A 22,566-nucleotide genomic window follows, 5' to 3' on the forward strand; every position below is an offset into this window, starting at 1 on the left:
ATATCCAATTTGTTGCTATATAATTTTTCATACTACTCCCTTACAATGCTTTGTGTTTCCGTAGTGTTGGTTGTTATTTCTCCTCTTTCATTTCTGACTTTGAGTCCTCTATTTTTTTTTTATGAGTCTGGCTAGAGACTTAATAATTTTGTTTTCAAAGAACAAGCCCTTGGTTACACTGATCTGGTCTATTGTGTTTTTGTCTATTTCATTTATTTCTCATCTAATCTTTATTACTTCCTTCCTTTTGCTAGGTTTGGGTTTTGTTTGTTCTTCTTTTACTAGCTCCTTTAGGTGTAAGGTTAGGTTGTTTATTTGAGATTTTTCTTGCTTCTTGAGGTAGGCCTATGTTGCTATAAACTTCCATTTTAGAACCACTTTTGTTGCATTCCAAAGACTTTTGACTGTTGTGTTCTCATTGTCATTTGTAATTTTTTTTTAAGATTTCACTTATTTATTTGAGAGAGAGAGCATAAGAGAGAGAGAGAGACAGAGATCACAAGCAGGGGGGAGGGGCAGAGGGAGAAGCAGACTCCTTGCTGAGCAGGGAGCCTGATGTGGGACTAGATTCCAGGACCCTGGGATCATGACCCGGACCAAAGGCAGAGGCTTAACCAACTGAGCCACCCAGTGCCCTAGTCAAAGTAATTATTGATATTTGTTGCCTTTGGGTACTTATTTTATGGTTGTTTTTGTAGTTCTTTTCTGTTCTTTTCTCCCCTTGCTCCCTTCTCTCACAATTAGTTGGCTTTCTTTAGTGATATACTTGGATTCCTTTCTCTATTTTCTGCATAGCTATTACTGGTATTTTATTTGTGGTTATCATTAGGTTTGTATATAACATGTTCTGTATATAGCAGTCTATATTAAGTTATTGGTCACTTAAGTTTGTACCCATTCTTTGCTTCACCTTCCCATCCCACATTTTAGGTATATGGTGTCATACTTTACATTCTTTTTTTGTGAGCCCCTTGACTGATTTTTACAGATATACTTATTTTTACTGTTTTTGTACTTCCTATTTTTCTTTTTTTTGAAGATTTTATTTATTTGAGAGAGAGAGAGAGAGCATAAGCAGGGGGGGGGGAGGGGAATAGGAAGAGGGAGAAGCAAACTCCCTGCTGAGCAAGAAGCCCAATGCACGACTCAATCCCAGGACCCCAAGATCGTGACCTGAGCTGAAGACAGATGCTCAACCAACTGAGCCACCCAGGCACTTTTCTTACTCTTACTTATGGTCTTCCCTTTCTACTCAAACAGTCCCATGTAACATTTGTTATAGGTTTGGTTTACTGGTCAATGATTCCTTTAACTTTTGTCTGGGAAACTGTTTATCTTTCCTTCTCTTCCGGATGGTAGACTTGCTGGATAGAGTATTCTTGGCTGCAGATTTTTTCCTTTCAGCCTTTGATTATATCATGACACTGCCTTCTGGCCTGCAAAAATTTCTGCTGAAAAATCAGCCAACAGCCTTATGGGTTTCCCTTGTATGTAACTGTTTTCTTTTCTCTTGCTGGTTTTAAAATTCCTATCACTACTTTTTAACATTTTAATTACTATGTGTCTTGGTATGGACCTCCTTGAGTTGATTTTATTGGGGATCTCTATGTCTCCTGGATCTCAATATCCATTTCCTTCCCCAGATTCAAGAGTTTTTAAGCTATTATTTCTTCAGATAGATTTTCTGTCCCCTTCCTTCTCTCTTCTCCTTCTGGGACCTCTAAAATGTGAATGTTATTAAGCTTGATGGTGTCACTTAGTTCCCTAAGTCTATTCTCATTTTGCTTTTTTTTTTTTTTTTTTTTGCTGTCACCTACTCAGCTTGATTACTTTCATTACCCTGTCCTCCAGGTCATTGATTTGTTCTTCTGCTTTCTCTAGCCTGCTATTTATTCTATCTTATGTATGTTTTAATTTCATTTGTGGTATTCACCTTTGATTGGTTCTTTTTATGTCTTTGTTAAGGGTCTCACCGATATCCTCCACTCCTTCCTCAAGTACAGTTAGTGTCTTTATGTTCATTACTTTAAGTTCTCTATCCAGTGTATTACTTATCTCCATTTTACTTAGGTCTCTTGCTGTGATTTTTGTCCTGTTCTTTCATTTAGGACATATTTCTCAGTCTCCTCATTTTGTCTAATTTTCTGTGTCTGTTTCTGTGTGTTAGGAAGATCAGCTATATCTCCTACTGTTGAAAGTAGTGGCGTTATGAAAAAGAGGTCCTACAGTGCCCTACAGTGCAGTGTCCCTATTCACCAGAACCTGGTACTTCAGGGGTGTCTCCTATGTGTGTTGCATGTGCCCTGCTCTAAAGGCTTCCCACTTTTTTCTTCAGTTTAAACATCTGCAGTTGCTCTCTTTGCCTGTTTTGGGCAGTTTTTGTTCCTGGTAGTGTTAGTGGGCCAGTCTAGGGCTACTCAGGGCTTGAGTTGATTCAGACCAGGTACTTGTCAGAAATGCAATAGCACCAAACCGCAGGGTGCTTTCCCTGTGTTGTCGCCTGGGAAGCTTTCATTGGTTGGCAGAGCCTGCAGTCAGACCAGCTATCTGCCCCAGCCCACAGTCTTACTGGAGTGTGTGTTTATTTTTCCTTCTTCCCAGTGCAGGAATTACTTTGGAGTAGTACTGGTCCTGTTGTGGCTGCTTGCACATTGCCTGTCCTGTGACAACACTTTGGATGGGCTCCAGCCAAGAGCATATTGGAGGGGGCAGATCTGCAAAGCATGTGTGGGTGGGAAGTTCAGTATTGGCAAGATTTGCGTGGGTTTTCTGGTATTGGGGACCAGCAGCACTGGGGCTTTGGCAGGCCGGGCTGGAGGAGGCAGATCCGCCAAAGTGGGAGGTGGTTAGGATGCATCATGTTAGCAAGTTAGTTAGCAAGTGTCACGGCCACACTGGTTCCTACAGGTGGCTATGTGTTTACACTGGGGGTTGGGGAGAGAAATGGTACCTACCAGCTCCTTTGCTCCTGGAGTTGTCCATAAGGATCTCTGTCCCTCCAGGACATGCTGTGAAATGAGTAAACAACCCTCTATCCACTATGCCTCAGGCATTTTTCAAACTGCTGCCTCTATCTCTGTGGGTTATTCATCGTGCTTTCTCTTTAAGGATGGGGATGCAGTTTCCTCTTGCCCTTCCAGCTGTCCCAGAGCCAAGCCTGCAGATTTTTTAAATTCCAGGTTTTAAGCCCCGCTGGTTTTAAGAACTCACAAAATTCAGCCCCTCTAGTTTTCAAAACCATATGTTATGAGGATTCATCTTCCCTGGTCAGGCTCCCCGGTGTGATAGTTTATTTCTCTCTTCTCCCTACACCTGTAAGTGCCTCCCTCCCATGGACGGTCTGTGAGTCCGGTTAGCTTCCCACTGCCTCTCTGTCCTTCCTATTCTCTTTGGTATGGCCTCTTCTCTACATTTAGTTACGGACTTTTTCCTGCCAGTCTTCGGGTCATTTTCTGGGTTGTCTACACTGATATGAATGTTATAAGAGATGAGGTGCCCTTAGGGTTCTCCTATTTCACAATCTTCCCAGGAAAAACCCTAATACACTTAATTTTTAATAGATTTTATTTTTCTTTCTGTGTCAGATTTGGTAAGTTGTGGGGTGTTTTCTTCCAGAATTTGTGCATTTCATCTGTTTTTTCAAATGTATTGGCATAAAGTTGCCCTAATACCCTCATAATAACTTTTTATTATGGTAAGGTATATATGACATAATATTTATCATTTTAACTATTTGTAAGTGTACAATTTAGTGGCATTAAATACATTCATAATGTTGTATAACCATCCCCACTCTCTATACCCAAGACTTTTTCATCATCCCAAAGTGAAACTCTGTACCTATTAAATAATAACTCTCTGTCCCTTCCTCCCCTGAACGCCTGGTAACCTTTGTTCAACTTCAATTCTCCTATTCTAGGTACCTTGCATCAGTGGGCTGATACAATATTTATCCTTCTGTGCCTGGTTTATTTCACTAAGCACAATATTTGTATGGTCCATCCATGTTGTAGCATGTATCAGAACTTCATTCATTTTTATAGCTGAGTAATAATCTATTTATGCATATACCACATTGTTTATCCATTTGTCTCTTGATGGACACTAGGTAATTTCCCTAATGACTAATGCACTGAACATCTTTTCATTTGCTTATTTCCATTTGTATATCTTCTTTGGAGAAATGTCTATTTAAGTACTTTAATCAATTTTTGAATTGGGTTGTTTTAGTAGTTCTTTATATATTCTGAATATTAAACTCTTATCAGGTACATGATTTGTGAATATTTTCTCCCATTTTGTAGGTTGTCTTTTCACTTTCTTGATTTTATAGCCTTTGATGCACCAAAATTCTTAATTATGAAGTACATTTATCTATTTTTTCTTTTGTTTCATGTGTTTTTGGTGTCTCTTATCAAACTTTTTAATAACTATATTAAAAATAGTGCCACCCCCATTTTCATTCCTAATAGTGGTCATTTGTAACTTTTAAAATATTATTTATAAATGCTAATAGTTTGTCAATTACATTTATCTTTACAAGAAACAAAATTTAGATTTATTTTATTGTTCAGTTTTTTATATTAAGTAAATTTCTTCCCCTATCTTTTCATTCCTTCAATCTTATTTAAGTTTGATTTTCTAACTTATTGAGATAAATATTTAGTTCATTGTTTTTCTGCCTCTCTTTTTCTAATATATGAATGTAAGACCATACATTTCTTCTAAGCTCAAATTTTCTTACACCCCCACAAATTTGATGTATTTTCATATCATCATTATGTAGTCAATACATTTTATAATCTCATTGAAATCTATTCTTTCCTATGGGTAATAATGCTTGAGAATATCAGTAAAAATGGTGGAGAGAACTCCAAAATGCTGCCCCTTCATAAAAGTGGTGAAAAAACCTGTCAGAACCAATTTTTCAGAACTCTGGAACTTAGCCAAAGGGTACAGTAACCTGGAGAGCACTTATTCAAGAAAAATATTTGAATCTCAGTAAGAACAGCAAACTTCATGGCATTTAAACTTATCCTAGTCCCATCTCCTATTGAATTTGTTTAAATATAATTTATATTTCAACATATGGTCAATTTTCATAAATGATCCATGTTTAATTGTAAAAAATGTGCATTTGGTTGTAGCTGGCATAGTGCTCCATATATGTCATTTAGGTCAAGTGTATTAATCGGTTTTTTAAAAAGATTTTTAAAATTTATTTACTTAAAGAAAGAGCGCGGCAGAGGGAGAGGGAGAAGCAGGTTCGCTACTGAGCAGGAAGCCCAACATGGGGCTCAATCCCAGGACCCTGGAATCATGACCTAAGCTGAAGGCAGACGCCCAATCAGCTGAGCCACCCAGGTACCCCAAGTGTATTAATCATTTAATTGAAATTATTATAGCCTTACTGATTTTTTATCTGTATATTTTATTCATTACTGATAATTTAAATTTTCCATAATTTGTATTAGTTCTATTAGTTCCGTCATTTTTGTTTTATTGTCTTTGATGCCATATTATTTTAGGAACATACAAATTTATAAGTGCTTAATCTTCCTATTTTATTCATTATTTTATTATTTGAAAACATCCATTTTTATTCTTACTAATACTCCTTATTACAAAGTCTACCTTGTCTGATATTAACTTTCGTAGTTTCACATTGCATATATTATACCATCATTTCACATTCAAACTTTCTGTGCCCTTACATTTAAGTTCAGTCTCTTAAAGCAGCAGATAGTTGAGTGTTTTTTTTTTCTGAGTCTGACAATCATTGCTCTTCAGATGAAAAATTGAGTCTATTTATATTTAATATGATTACTAATACATCTAGGTTTAAACTTATCACCTTATTACTTGTTTCTTATTGTAATTGCTCTATATGTTTTCTCTCCTTTCCTGCCTTCTTTTGAATTACTCATTTTTTTATTATTATTTCATTTTCCCCTTTATTAACTTTTTACTTTTTAGATTTCTCTACTTTCTATTACTGGTTACCCTAGAGACTACTTTCCACATCTTCAACTAATGAATATCTCTACTAATTCCTGGACAATGCAAAAATCTCCTTTCTTTTATATTACTTATTGTTATGTACCTTAAATCTACATACACTTTAAAACTCACACAACATTATTATGGTATAGTCAATATTCACTTAGATTTACCTTTATATTTACCCTTTACGCTGCTTTTAATTCCTACCTGAATTACCATGTGTGTGTCCCAAATTATTTTCCTTCTACTATCTGTTATTTCTTTTAGCGCAGATCTGCTGGAAACAAGTTTTTTCCATCTTTTGGGTTTTGTTTTTTGGTTTACCTCAAATGTCTTTATTTTAATCCTTTAAAATATTTGAAGGATATTTTCACTGGGTTAAAGAATGTTAGGTTGAAAGATATTTTTCTTTCAGAACGTTATGTACTTTTTCATTGCTTTCATTGCTTTGATCATTTCTGTAGAGAAGTCAGCTATCAGAGTTGCTGCTCCTTTGAAGGTAATTTTCCCTTTTTTATTCCTGGCTGCTTTTAGATTTTTCGTTCTGCATTTGCTTATGAGCAGTTTTATTATAATGCAACTAGGTGTAGTTTTCTTTGTATTTATAGTGCTTGGGATTTGTGATGCTTCTTGAATCTATAGATTGAAGTCTTATACTTTGGATGAAAAAATAGTCAATTTCTCATCAAATACTGTTTTTGCTCTTGCCTCACCACTTTCTGAGACTCCAATTACAACACATTAGACCTTTTAACTATGTCTTATATATTTTCTGTGTTGTTTCTATGTTTTCTTTCCGTGCTTCAATCTGAATATTTCCTGCTGACTCATCCTCCAATTCACTAATTTTTCAACTGTGTCTAATTTGTTGTTAAATTCCCCTATGGAAAATTAAATTTATTATTTTATTTTTCATTTTACAATTTTTTCCTATTTTTTAATTCAAATTCCCTATCTCACCATTTATATTTTGAACATATTAATCACACTTATTGTTAAGTCCATGTGTGATTCATCCAATACCTGGATTACCTATGTGTTTGTTTGGTCTGTTTTACTCTCTCGGTTTTTCTTTTCTTTTTTTTTTTTCTTCTGGCTTTTCATTTTTTGAACCTGGTCTTTAGTATGTTTAATAAGGTTTTATTTACTAACAAGCATTTTGAAGGGATATTTTGAAGGAACAAATTAAGATTTAAAATGTCATGTACTTCCAAAAAGTATTCAGTTAAACTTCTATCAGAAGGAATGGAGGCTGGTTACCTTAATTCAATCATAATTAATCTATTTCAAAGCTGAGTTTCAGCCCTTATGATGGTTCTGTCCAGTTGGCCATTACTCTTAGAAATATAGCCCTTCAGGCTTCTCAAATACAGCTTGCATGGTTAATAAAGTCCCCTGCTCTTTAATGTGCACTGAATTTAAGTTTTTATCTCCCCAGTGAACAGAAATAACTGAGGGCCCTGCTTAGATTCTTAGTCTTTTAATCATAATTTTCTGCTCAGTTTCTCAACCTCTCAACTGCTGCTTCCAAATTAGTAAACCCTGCAAAGGACAAGCACTGCAGAATATTGGATTAATCTCAATGCACTTCTTTCTCTTGGAGATCTTGGCCTTCAACTCCTATTGACTTTTAGCTCTCCAGTGCTTTCAAACAAACATTCTCCCAAAATATGTTTGTGATTTATCTAGCATTTCTAGTTGTTCTCAATGGGAAAGTAGGTCTGAATATATGCTACTTTATTATCTAAAAAAGGAAGTTGGCCTATTTATTTGTAAAAGGCTATTTCAAAGTATGTTGATATAACAATTGATTATCTAGTGTTTACAGTAATAACAATAAAGTGTTATATTTCTTTTCTCTGGGAAAAATATAACTATTAATGTATTTCACTACAAATACAATATATGTTCACTGTAGAACTTTGAAAATTAAAAAACCTATAAAGAAAGGGGCACCTACATGGCTCAGTCAGGTAAGCATCTGACTCTTGATTTTGGCTCAGGTCATGATCTCAGGATCATAGGATCGGGTCTCACATCAGGCTCCATGTTCAGCAGGGAGTCTGCTGGAGATTCTTTCCCTCACCCTTTATCCCTCCTCCCCAGTAGTGCATGCGCTCCCTCTCTCTCTCTCAAATAAATAAATAAAATCTTAAAAAAAAAAATAAGGAAGAAAGTAAAATCACCCATAAGCCCACCATACAGAGGCAAATCCAGCTACCCATTTGACACATATTCTCTTCTGTTATTTTACTCTATAGTTTTTTCCCACAAAAAATATAATTGTGATATATAGTTTTACAATCTTTTTTGCTTAAAATACATTGTAAACAACTTTCCAAGTCATTAAATATTTTCCTGAATTTTTTGTTGTTGTTTTAGGCAGTACCGTAGTTTAATAATAAATTATCATTATTGGACACAAAGGTTGTTTTTCAATTTGGGGTTTTTATAAACAATATTTAGATAATTATCCTTATATACATGCATCAAATATTATCTCAATATAAATTCTTATAACTGGGATTACTGTGTCAAAAAGTACAAACATTTTAAGACTTCAGATATATATATATATGTAGCTAAATTGCCTTCTATAAAAATTATATCAGTTGACTCCCCTTCAAGAGTATATGACACCCATTCCCCTACACCATCTATCACTGAATAAAATCCATTTTTATTGCCCGTTTGGTAGATAAAAATGGGTCTCTTTTATTTGTACTTTTTGTTGGTGGAGAAATTTGCTTAATAACTTAATTCTTAATTAGCTGCAAGACTCATTTCTAATCATACAGGATACAGTATTATGACCATTGAGAATTACCCTTATTCTTTAGTCACAGAATTTCCTATTGATCTGAATATTATAAATTATACACTGCCATGGTTTGGAGATTTCTGGTTATTTATGCTTGAATACATATGCTGTAACTGCAATGAAAAGGCCATTTATTCAGTACCATCCCATCATCTTCTCTTCCTAAAAATGCATCACTAATATACAAAAATATGGTTTTCACAAATGCATGAAGAAAGCAGAGGACACTGGCTAATAATAAGAAGAACATACGAAGAGATAAGCAAAGTGCCACAAGAACAATAATCTTTAAATAATTTGGAACTAAATAACATCAAATCAACAAATACTTATTGAAGTTCTACATCTTTTCCATTCTTGATTCCTGTATTAGTTTGTATTTTTGGCAGGTTTATAATAGGCAACCTTCTCTCAAAAGTATTGTCAGGTTTGGGGTGCCTGGGTGGCTCAGTCAGTTAAGCACCCAACTCTTGATTTCAGCTGAGGTCATGATCTCGGGGTCATGAAATCAAGCCCCACATCAGGCTCCACATTCTTCAGGGAGTCTGCTTGAGATTCTCTCCCTCTCTTTCTGCCCCCGCTCCAGCTCTTACTCTCTCTCTCTAATAAATTAATAAATCTTTTTTTAAAAAGTATTGTTAGGCTCTAACATGTCTGCAAGTGCTATCTTCAGACTCTCCTTTGCTGACTGGTATCAATCACATAAAATTATGTAAACCCCTATTCTATATATAGAGAAGCAAGAGGCAGATCTTCCTGCCTGGCACTTGAATGCAGTCAAACTCAGCCACTACAGGAATAGCTATCATTTCCATTTCCAGTATAACAACCAATAAGGAGACCTAAAATTTCTCTCAAAACCCAGATAGTACATAATAAATTTTCCATATCTTCACAAATTTTTAAACAAAATATTTTTACTCTCATTCCTAATTTTCTTTTTTTTTTAAGATTTCATTTATTTATTTGAAAGAGAGACAGAGAGTGAGCACAAGCAGGGGGGAGGGGCAGAGGGAGAGGGAGAAACAGACTCCCCACTGAGCAAGGAGCCCAATGCAGGGCTCGATCCCAGGACCCAAGTCATCACCTGAGCTGAAGGCAGAAACTTAACTGAGCCACCCAGATGCCCCTCTTATTCCTAATTTTCAAAATGTGCATTATAATCAAAATACAAAGACTTAAATCCAAATACAGTATCATCATATGACAACATCACTTCATTGCATTTAAGAAATTGATTCCAAATTATAAAATCACAGATAAAAGTTCAGAAAGCAGCACAGTGTAGTGGTACCAGATAACTTGAGTTCGATTCTGCATTAAGCACTTATTAGATGTGTGCCTTAGCATATTTTTTAACACCTCTGTGGTTCATTTTCTTTGTGTGTAAAAGGAGAATAATTGTAAGTACTTTATAGGGTTAATCATAAGTATTATATGGATACATACATATAAAGTCCAGTAGTTCCTGGCACATAGTAAGTACCATAAATTGTGTTTGTTATTATTATTACTACTATTATGAAATAATAAAAGACTGCCCACAAGCATTTGGGGGAAAAAAGTAATGATCATCAGCAATCAAAATCTATTCATAATAAATTATCTTTTATTTTATACAACTACCAATTCAAGATGTACACACCTTGTTCATTCCTTCTTTTGAAATTTCAGTTTTTACCTGTGGAAAACAAGCTAAGAGAAGGAGTTTACTTCCATAATTTAAAAGGTTTTTTAAAGGGACCTAGGAAGATAAAGTATTAATTCAACAATTAAAAAGCCTGAAGCCTTTAACCTTGAGCACCTTGTTTCTTGCTTACTGATCACATGTCATATACATTCATATTAAAGCAGTCCGACCAGCAAGAAAATGCCTTCAGTCTCTCATAGAACAAAGATCCCTCCAAGAACTCCAGACTCTGAGTGAAGATTAAGATTAAGAAAATAATATTCTATTATAATATATGACAATTGTCAATAAGAAGAAAAAACAAAAGGGAAGTGGTGGTATCTAAAAAAGGCAATATTTTCCCTTCTTGCTTGCTTTTTTATGTGTTAGACTTTGTCTTAACTTTTCCTGTAGGCTCTGAATTTATCCATATGTCAACCTTACATATTCAAAGCACTGATGTCTGAATAAAGAAGTGCTTCTGTGTGCTTGTGCAGGTATGCATTTTAAACAAAACTGGTTTTCTTTTCTTTAGATCCTGAATTCTCAATAATTAACTTTCTTTCAACAACTCTGGTCTGAGCAAATATGCGAGCACTGCCACCTACAGGTAGCTACCTATTTCAAGGCAGTCAAGCCACAGAGATTGCTGTGACATTTGTATGCCTTTCTAAAGTGAAACAAGTAACACACAATTGAGCATTATGGCTGAAGTTCTGAAACCATCCATCAACCTTATACTCTCTTGAGAAGTAAGTAACGCAAGAAAAACTTCCCTGAAACTCTTCCACAAAACTTCCCTTCAGTCTTGCTTATAGGATCCTTAATCTTTCTTCCTTTTCTCTTGTCAATGGCTTTCATCTTCGTTGCTATCCCCTTTTACAGCATATTTTCTGTAAAACTTATTCTAAATTATAACAAGTTCTATTTTTATTTATTTATTTGACAGAGAGAGAGACAGCCAGCGAGAGAGGGAACACAAGCAGGGGGAGTGGGAGAGGAAGAAGCAGGCTCCCATCGGAGGAGCCCGATGTGGGGCTCGATCCCATAACGCCGGGATCACTCCCTGAGCCGAAGGCAGACGTTTAACGACTGAGCCACCCAGGCGCCCCCTATTTTTAAAATTACAAATACGGATTTGACTCACTAGTGCCATCAATTATTCTTTGGTCCTTTGTCTTTAATTAGATGATGAATTTTATGTGAATTTTTTCTCACGGATTAAAAAAAAAAAAACATTCAATTCTATTCTGTTTCTCTGGTCAGTCTCCAGACACTAAATATCTATCAGCCTAGCAGGACTGGTAGGAGCCTTGGGTGATGCTGAATTCTAGAATCTTCTACTGACACTCGCACACAAACCTTTCATAAAAGAGTAAAATAACCCTAAAAGGCATTCATATTTGGCATCTTGTCTACACACTCTTGTTCTTTAATTTCTTCTCCTAAAACCACGAAATATAAAGATTTACTATCTCTTCCTTTTCCACTTTACCTATTTAAGCAAGGTTATTTGGCCTGAACTCACCAATTCAGCAAAAACAATCACCTAAAAGCAATACTAGATTGTGTCCTATGATATTGCCTGCATCTTTCATTAAAGAAAATTGGAAATACAACTTATTGGCTATCATTTTCCAGATTGTGTTGATAAAGTACAGGCTTTGAAATACAGTAAAAGTTCTTATGAGCAGAGTTAGCTACATATTTTGTGAGGCCTAGTGTAAAACAAAAGCATGGAGTCTCTTGTTCAAAATACTGAGGAGGGGGACTACTGAAGTTATTAAAATGTACAGTTTTTCCCTTTCTTCCATGGTCTCTCTCTTAACTTGTTATGGTGTTTCTTATTTCCTACTTAATGCCATTCTAAGTTTTTAAAAAATTAAAATTTTAAATTATTAGTCCGACTCCTACCATTTACATTTACCTTATGCAATAACAGTTTTTAAATACAAGACCATGTAATGATATGCAGAATCATTGAAATTACACAATTGATATAGTTCATTCTTAGCAGAAGAGTGGAAATATTACATAAAACTAACTTAACTGTTCTTATTTCATTTTTTGGTACCAGTACATTCTACCAAAACTTTCTACCTTTGGCTTAGTATTAAGTAAGGAAGGCCTAAAAGGAAAAGGAACTATGGGTTACCCGACCTTTCCTTTTCTTTACTATCATTTCTAGCATAATTGGCTAACAGAGAGCCAACACAGTGTTCCATGGTCATTTGTGTTTCTCAGAATGCCACTGCCTTTCTTCCACATTCAAAGCAGATGCTGCTTCCAAAAAAGTGTGGTGTCTCAGGGCTGCCAGCACCCCTACTTGGTCAGAGGCATAAAACTTAACCTTGTACTTGTCTGAGTGTCACTGAACTCCCACACATCATTCATTCACTGTAATTCTGTGTTCGTGGAGCATGTTAGTTCCATTACGTCAATGGAGTGGCAAGGTAAGGTGGACACACATGTTAAATGTACCACCTCTGTGCAATGCACGCTCTATTGTCCCACTGGACTTCACTTACATAACACAATCTCAAAGATAAAATTATTAACAATTTCAAGACAGTGACAATAGAGCATTAAACCAAGCACTGGGCCCTTCTGAGTATAGGGCCCTGTGTGACTGCACAGGTCATAAAACTAGACCTACTTATAAGATTTATTAGGACAGAAAAAGTTTCATTTTTCTTTAAGAAGAGGGAGGAACAGAAACTATATTTATTAAGTATTTACTATGGTGCTGAGCACTAAGTTAAATCCTTCATATATTCTACCTTATTTAATCATCAAATAATATTTTGGGGTGGGTATTTTTAAACCCATTTACAGAGGGGCCATATTGGGGAATTTAGGCGCTAAGTGATGTACCCAATATCTCTTATCTAAAAGGTGGTGTTAAGGAGATCACGTATTGCATGTGCACTGGGTGTTGTACACAAGTAATGAATCATGGAACTTTACATCAAAAACTAGGGATGTACTGTATGGTGACTAACATGACATAATAAAAAATATTATTAAAAAATAAAAATAAAATAAAAGATGGTGGAGGGGTGCCTATCAGCTCAGTCAAAAGAGCGTGCGACTCTCGATCTTGAGGTCATGAGTTCAAGCCCCATATTGGGTGTAGAGATTACTAAAAAAATAAATAAATAAAAACTTTAAAAATTAAAATAAAAAATAAAAGGTGGTGGAGTAGGGATTTTAACCCAGATTTGGCTGATCCCAACGCCCATCACATCCCACCAGCTCCTCAAAAAACTTAGTTCAGATTTTGAATTACAAAATATTTTTAAATTGTTACTTTCATATTTCATATATACACATATAGTATAATATATATTATATATACATATATATAGACTAATAAGACCAAGTATGAATTAATAAAATAGCATGATTCACGTACTTCAAACAGTATCTCATCTAGGCTTCTAGTTTAATATGAGAGGCTAAGAACACACATTTATGGACACGGGTGGCTCAGTTGACTAAGCATCTGACTTCAGCTCAAGTCATGATCTCAGGCTTCTGGGATTGAACCTAATGTCAGTCTTCTGGTTCAGGGGAAGTCTGCTTGTCCCCACTCATTTTCTCTCTGTCTCTCTCTCTCTCAAGTAATTAAAATGATAATGCTTTTTTTTTTAAAGATACAAGCTGCCAACCGCAAAGAACAGAGTGGAAGCTATCAGTGAATAAGCAATTTCAAAAATCAAACGAAAATGCACAAAGAGGCATGCAGTATGAATCCATCTATAAAGTTCAAAAATAGGCAAAACTAAATAACTGGTGTTTAGGAATACATACTTAGATGATAGAACTATTTTTAAAACCAAAGGAATGATTAATACAACCTGCAGTGTAGGAGCGATCTCTGGATGGCGAGGGGAAATATGACAAAGAGAACACAGGAGCCTCTGTGGTGCTGCTGCTTCCTTTCTTACTGGGGTGAGAGGTACATGGGTATTCATTCTGTTATATATTTATAATATATAAATCACAAAAATACTATTTTGAATGTATATTTCCCCTCAAATGATTAACTTATTTTTTTAAGGTTTTATTTATTTATTTGAGAGAGAGAGAGAGAGAGAGAGCGAGCATGAATGGGAGAGGGGCAGAGGAAGAGAGAGAGAGAATCCCAAGCCAACTCATGCTGAGCACAGAGCCCGATGTGGGGCTCAATCTCACCACCCCCAAGACCATGACCTGAGCTGAAACCAAGAGTTGGATGCTTAACCAACTGAGCCACCCAGGCACCCCAAATAATTAACTTCTTAAAAAGATACTGTATTGATAAAATAACCACAAGACAGTATGTACAAGACAGTACCAGATAACAACAGCAACAACTTTTAGAAATTAAAATTTGATTGTCAAATAAAATTCAATAGAAAAGTTAGACAATAAATCTAAAGAAATCTCCCAGATTACAATACAAGGAAACTGAAACATGAGAGAAAAGATAAGAGATGCAAAGGATTATTCCAAGACATCCCAGTAAGAATTTCAGAAGGACATATAAAAAAGAAAGAAGAGGGGAAATTATCGCAGAAGTGCTAATAGATAATTTCTTTAAAGATGGATCTGGTCTTCAGACTGAAAGGACTCATTCTGTGCCCAGGACTTAGAAATGTCCTAGTAAAATGTCCTACCTCTGAGGATTTAAAAAAAAAAAAAAAAAAAAAAAAAAGCTACCAAGGAGAAAAGAGAGCTTATCTGCAAGGGAATGGGAATCACAGAGAATCATCAGAACATAGGACGGGTAGAGGGGCACCTGGGTGGCTCCATCAGTTAAGCATCCCACTCTGGGTTTTGGCTCAGGTCATGTTCTCCAGATCATGAGATGGAGCCCTGCATCGGGCTCAGAGGGGAGTCTGCTTGAGCTTGTCTCTCTCCCTCTCCCTCTGCCCCTCCCCACACTTGCACTTGCTCTCTCTCAAATAAATAAATAAAACCTTTTAAAGAACATAGGATGTGTTCTGGTACAAGGCCTTCAAAATTCCCAGACAAAATGATTTTTTTATCCCAGACTTCAATAGCCAACATAATAATCACTCATAATTCATAATAAAAACATTTTTGAACATGCAGGAACTCAGAATTTTACCTTAAGTGAAACTTTCCTAGGAATAAAAATGTATTTTAAGGGAATAGAAAAGTACTCCATCAAAACAAAGAAGAAAGAAGGTCTAGGGCTCCCCCTCCCCAGATAATGATTCCCACCCCAAGAGAGTAGTGAAGGGAAATTCCAGGCTGACACCACATAGCTATTTTAGAGAAACCTAGTAAAGACTGGAGCCAGGGTAGGAGTGGAATGATTCAGGGAAAAATGAGAATAAATAAAATAGATAATATGGTTGGGAGTTTGGAAAAACTTGAGGATAAAACAAAGACATTTGGTAAAGTGTAGAAAGGAGAATCTATTTGAACAGAAACATTTTCCATTGAGTGGCACAGGGGTAGTAACTCAAATTCCACAGACAAAGAAATGTGATACTAGCATATCACTTGGCTCTACAATGAAGCATTTGCACGTATGCCTGTGTCCATTCTGAACCTTCAGGAAGCAGTGGTCAAGTCACAGAAGTGCAAGAGATGTACTAGGTGGGGATGCCCATGAAAGATAAAGACAAGAGGGAGTGGGAATAAGCAGAAAAGCTTCCAGTATCCAATAGAGGCCTGATACCTATAAAAGGAAAGGAAGAAAGGAGGTTTGAGTAAAAAGAATCCAGACTCTGGTACCACTCAAAAAAAATAAAAAATTTAAAAAAAATAAAATAAAACACTCAACCAGCCCAACAGGGAGCTAAAAAGCAAAAGTTGCCCTCTGCATGAGTCTCATGTTGGGCAGCAATGGCCGGCACTTAGAAACTCCACCATGCTCAATCATTGGTTATAGTTGCCCAGAGTCAGGGAGAGTGTATACTCGGCTTGAACGCTTTCACAGATCTCAAAGGCACCACAGCTGACTGCACTCCTTGCTGCAGAAGCTCTCTTAAAAACACCTGAGTGGCACTCTTCCTCCAATATATACAATATTCTGACCCAGACCTCAAAGGACTACCACCTCAAGGCTGTATCCAGTTATTGCATCAGCTCAAAATCCAATTGTTTTCAATGATATGCACTCCTTTGTTGCAAGTCCAGATATGGTCTAGCCATTTGCTACCCCCTCCAAAAAAAATAAAAGGAGGTGGGGTAGTTTCTTATCCAATATACCAAATCATAGGGGAGATACAGCATAACCACAATAAAAGCTATCTAATTATCAAATATCTTTAGTGATATAAAATACATTTTATGTACAAAAACCTCATGAAGGTCACTCATATAGATTAGTTGCTTATTTACATTTGAATAACAGTCATGGTGCTGAATGCCTCTCAGACTCATTGATAACTGGGACTGATTGCTCTAGTATCCTTGACTTCTTGCCTCTCCCCAATAGGGTAGCTATATCTGCACCAAGCCTTAGGACAGGAAACAAAGGCAAGTTCAAGGACCAAAAGGGTTCATGATAATAGATAAACCAGATTAAAAGTGTATATAAGTAACTGTGTATCTTTAAAATTATTGAATATGGGGCATATTTTTATGACATAAAACTTTTATGTGATATGTATACTTAAATTAAAAATTAATCTTAAATTTGAAAAAATAATGTTCCTACACTGTAAAAATTCCAAGAGCTCATAAGGTTCTCAGTTAGCCAACCTAGAAGCCATCAGTTCTGCTGTCTACTTGTCCATTTTCCTCACAGGCCTCTGGTTTTGCTCTCTAGGGGTTTCTTTCCTGTCCATTATCCTCCTTAGATACATCTGAAGTGAGCACAGCTTTCACAATCTATTTCTAACCAGTGTAAGTTTGCAGATTTCAATGTTGCTTTAGAGGTCAAAAAAATCACAAGCTTCTGCAGCCCGGGCATTTGGAGTATTTGGCAGTAACATTCCCTCAAAAACTCACTAGGCTTCTAGTTTTTTAGTTTTCCAGGGATAAACACAGCCAAACGCAACCACAGACGGTTGCAAGGCTTGAGGACTGACATTTTATTTACTATCTCTGTGCTATGCCTACAACACTCTCTGGCACAACCAGCAGCCATTGGAAGCCGATTGAGACTTAAGGGGCAAGGCAATGCCCTTCAGCTCATCTCCTTGGCTAGAAAGGTTCCCATAGTCTGACAGTGATGCTTGAAAAGGTTTGAGCCCTATTCTTTATCTTTTGCTTAAACTGACAGTTTTATAATTGCTTGAATTTGAATTACAGAATCAGTTGACTTTTTCAGCTGGGCAAAGCCCCAAATTACAAAACCCCCAGTCATCTGAGATCGCCTCAGGCACAAAGTCTCTCAGCAGAGTTATGTTCCTTTGCATTTCTACTGGCAAACTAGCTAGTTCTAACCTGAGTTCTCCTCTCTGTTGTAGCGCCTTCTGAAAGAGGTAAGGAACGGTCAACAGACATTGAATTTTTCCCGCCATTTCCCCCTAGAGAGTTATTGGCTCACTTGGCCCATAAGCTGCTACTCCAGATATCAGAGGTATACTTGCCACTATTTTGCTACACCATTAAAAAAAAAAAAAAGCCATCTTTTTTACGCGGTGCAATGTCTCTATATCCTTGAAACCATGAAACAAATTCACCTATTTAAGTTTTTGTTATATGCAGTACTCCATATGCACATAATAAATTTTAAGTTAATTAGGATATAGGTTTAGCTGCATGAAATAGAAACCTGAGTTAATGTACCTTTGAAAAGATAGATCATTTCTCTCTCACATAGCAGCAGGATAGAAGTAGGGGGGACAAACAGTATAGCCCCTTCCTTTAAGGTCATGTCTTTGGAAGTATGACATATCATTTTCCCTCACAAACCCTAGGCTAGAACATATCACATAGCCACAGTTAAATGAAAGGAAAACTGGGAAATGGATGGCCATGCACCCCTCTAAAAGTCCCAATGTTCTCCTGCTGGAGAGTGAAGGAAAAATCCCTGAGAGAGAAGGGGTGGGAGGAATCAAGAATAACCAGTCTCTTCTGCCACTCTTCCCCAAGTCTTGTCCCCTATCAACAGAGAACATCCAGACTAATTCTCCTAAGACAAAATTATCCCCATAATTTGCTTCACCAAGACTAACGAATCTTTATTGACCAACACATAAAAAATCGACAAAAAAATACTAGAAATATAAGTAGGTAAGTAAAATTATCTTTAATCTCTATAAGCATAGAGTAGACCTAATAATACTTGAGTATATATTCTTCAATGAAAAATATGATTTCAAACATTTCAATGAGCATTCCATGCACAGGGTTTGAATTATCAGAAAATTATTAGAGTATTTTCTTAAGCAGTGTTAATGATCTTTCTTACTTGTATCTAACAGGACCTCATCAAGCCTGCTAAAATTCTTCTCTCTATACTACTTTTACCAAGGCATATACTTAAGCTGATTTCATTCTTTCAGGATTTGCTATAGACAAATTCATAGCTTTCAGAAGTATAGTGACAAATGACACCCATCTATAGTCATAAAAAAAAGCATATAGTATTTTTATGTGTTTCATTTTTCTAGTCTCTGGGTTATAAGCATCAATAATATAAATTTTCAAGCAAAAAGGGATACTTATATACTATATATGTTTTGATATGTTTTATAGTCTTCACAATTTCTGGCAAGGGAAAATAAAACATATTTTCTCAACTTTCAAATAAAATTTCCAAAAGATGTATTTTCTCTTTAGAATGTTAGCCATTAAATTATATCTACCCCTTCTTATCTACATCAGATTTGTGATGAAAATAAATGGAGAAATAAATTTGAAAAAAATTTGAGCTCTTGAAAGGAATAGCATTAGTAACATTATATAAAGGTGAAGTACTATTTTATTTACAAATTCAAGATTTATTTTGAAATAGAAGTCACTCTACCTTTGTATTGGATATATATAGGTATTCCTGATCATTACTTTCCATATCAGTAAAAATCAGATTATTGATTTCTTCCCTTTTCTCTGTACAGTATCCTCATATCCAAAGTATTTCACTGATGATCTCTTCTTTTTATTAAGAAATAACACATTCCACTGAGTAAATGGCCACCCACTTGTTTCAAAGGGGAAAATCACAGATATGACGACTGCTCATGAAAAACTTAAAGGGAATGCACCCACAAGACGCAGCAGAATTGCAAAAATGAACATGACGCATAATATAAAATCAGGAGGCAGTACTATCCTGATAAATGGCTCTATCCCATGATTTTTGACTTATCGAACTGTTATAACTAACGTAGTATTTTTCATATTGGCATTTGACAGTATTAGAAAACCAGAGAAAGAACTGATTCCTAGGCAAAATGTCAGTAATTATTAAATCCCGGTGATAAGTATATGGGTATTTGTTTTATCACACACTAATTTACTGTAGGTTTTTTTGAATTGGCATAACAAATAGTTGCTTTATTCCAAGTTTCAATCACTTCCATGTCATCAACTAATAGCTCCTTCCCAGCCAGAACTAGGACGAGCAAAGGAATTCACTTTATCACTCTTATACCTATTAAAAATGAATAGTCTGAAATAGTATCTGATTTTAATTGAATAAGCCAACTAATAGATTTCTAGATAAGGGAAAGCCCTGCCTTCTTTATCTCTTGTCTCTGTGCAATTTCTGTGATCTATTTCAAGAATACATCACACATATTCATTTGCCCGAGCAGTCTCTAATACTCTCCAATATCATTTACATCCACTCCTCAAAAGGATTTCTTGGGTACTTCTAGGTATAGGTTCACAGATTTCTATATAAGAATACATGCTTTTCATAGATATATATTTCTTCTTGCCTTATAAGACCTTTTCTTTTGATAGTCATACTGAAGAAAAAGAGGGGCAAGACAGAGGTTTTAATCAAATGACTTCAACTGGCCACTCAAGGAATATCTTACACCTTAAATTTATCTTTAAAATAATTTTAAATAGTAACCATTTATTGAGCACTATTGAGTAACTATTTATTGTCCTAGCTCTGGGCTAAGCACTTTAGTTGCATCTTTTCATTTAATTCTCATACTAATAATGACACTATGTTTACTCTATCTGGAGAGAAAATTCACCTATTTCTCAAAGATCCAGCATTCATGTTATTACTGTGTTTTTGCAAAATTTAAGAATTTACAGTCATGTTAGCCCTAGTCACTGGGTCTTATCTGAGGTGACTTTCTTGCACATTCAAAACCTCTTCATTTCCATTTCCCCTATGACCCTTCTGCACTAGCCTCTGTCTCGCTACAAAACTGCTTAGGCCTATCTACCCACATCTGTTTAGGCTGCATGAGCACCCTCCACAGATTTCTGTTGTTTGTCTTATCCATTGTGCTCCTCCAGCAAACCCTCTTACTGCCACCCTCCACCCTGGGCTGCAGCCAACTATCTTTTATATACAAAGTGGATGAACACAGACTTCAGTCTCCCAAGGATTTCTTCATGGACTGTTGTTGTTAGTTCCTCGAATCCATTTTTATCTCTTGGTTCTGCAGTTTCTCCAAGGTTGATTTAGGGGGAGCAAGCTAACCACCCTGGCTCATTCATCATCTTCATAAGAACCAGAAACCTTGATGTTGCTTATTTGTTTATAATTAAATGCTACACTTAGGGATGAAGCCACCATTTTTGTGAAATTCCAAAGTCACGGGACAGTGCTTACATAATTAAACCCAGAGCCAACTGAGGCCACGTGATGAGAGGAATATCCCTGACAAGCCTGTGGACAAGGCACACACAACATGAGCAGTCAGTCTGTCTACATGATCCTCCCTTGGACCAGAATGCACTTGAAAACAACACAAAGAGAATACACCTGAAGTCACTTGTCTTCTCTGCATACCGCAGGCTGCTGGAAACACACATATCAATGCTCTGAGCCACTCACAAAACTTAGCTATAGTTTTAAGTCCTGGCCGGTAAACTTTTGTAGAAGAAGCATCAAATAATTTTCCTAGGTCTTAATACCTGAAAATCTTATATATTAAAAGGGGAGAAACTCTCTTCCCCACTGCATGAGCTGCACATTGTCCCTAAGCCTCTGGGGTCCCACTTGGCCCAAATATACTGCAAAAGCCAGAGCCTGTATAATTCAAGATTGAGCTGCAACAGCTGTACATCATAGGTCTGGGACTCTATTACTGTTACTGTGGTCAGAATTTAATGAAACACCCTCCACCCCCTGCCACTTGTAGCTATAGCCTTGCTAAGGTCTGTACTGCATGGCCTCCATACTTATTGAATCCAGGTTAGTTCCCTAATATTTGCCAAAGATGCAACTCTCACTTTTATTGAACATCTCACTTTTGATTTAGACAAGGACTGAGATATATTTACTTAAAGCAAGTTTGGTCCATATTAAAATAACTACTTATATAAAAACAGCCACTTACCAATGCGCAAAGCTTCCATAAGCTGTACCACATCCATCAGGATGATAGCTGCACCTATAAGGAGTGAAAGAAGAGACTTAATAATTAAAGCCACGGACATTAAAAGGATAATAAATAAATATTATGAGCAATTTCATGCCAACGGATACAAAAACTTACAAGAAACTAGACGAAAATCCTTTTAAAAAAATACAGCATACCAAACTACCACAAAAAAAACAAAATCCAAATAACCACATAAGCTATTCAAATTTGTAATTATTTCCCATAAAGAAAACTTCAGTCCCGAATTGCTTCATTGGTAAATTCTATCAAACATTAAGAAGAAATAAAACCAATATTATACAATTTTTTTCAAATAACCTAGACAAAGGAAATACTTCCCAACTTCTTTTATGAGATTAGAATAATCCTAAATCCAAAACTGGACAAGAACATTACATTGGGGGAGGGGGGGAGCTTACAGATTAAAATGCTTGAGAACAGGAAACAATAAAACTAAAACACAACATATGGAATGGAAGAAGATAACTGCAAATGACACATATGATAAAGAGTTAGTATCCAAAATATATAAAGAACTTATAAAACTCAACACCCAAAAAACAAATAATCCAGTTAAAAAGGGG

The 22,566-nt window shown here is 36.0% G+C and overlaps 1 long non-coding RNA gene across 1 annotated transcript in view; it reads right to left on the bottom strand.

The window, feature by feature from the left end:
* Nucleotides 1-22,566, bottom strand: part of LOC130541992 (uncharacterized) — a 322,187-nt gene that overhangs the window by 239,826 nt on the left and 59,795 nt on the right. Inside the window, exon 2 of the long non-coding RNA XR_008956174.1 lies at nt 21,938-21,991. This is a non-coding gene — a long non-coding RNA (uncharacterized LOC130541992). The remainder of the gene's footprint in view (nt 1-21,937; nt 21,992-22,566) is intronic.

The sequence above is a fragment of the Ursus arctos genome, unplaced genomic scaffold (assembly GCF_023065955.2).
Source record: "Ursus arctos isolate Adak ecotype North America unplaced genomic scaffold, UrsArc2.0 scaffold_29, whole genome shotgun sequence".
NCBI lineage: Eukaryota > Metazoa > Chordata > Mammalia > Carnivora > Ursidae > Ursus > Ursus arctos.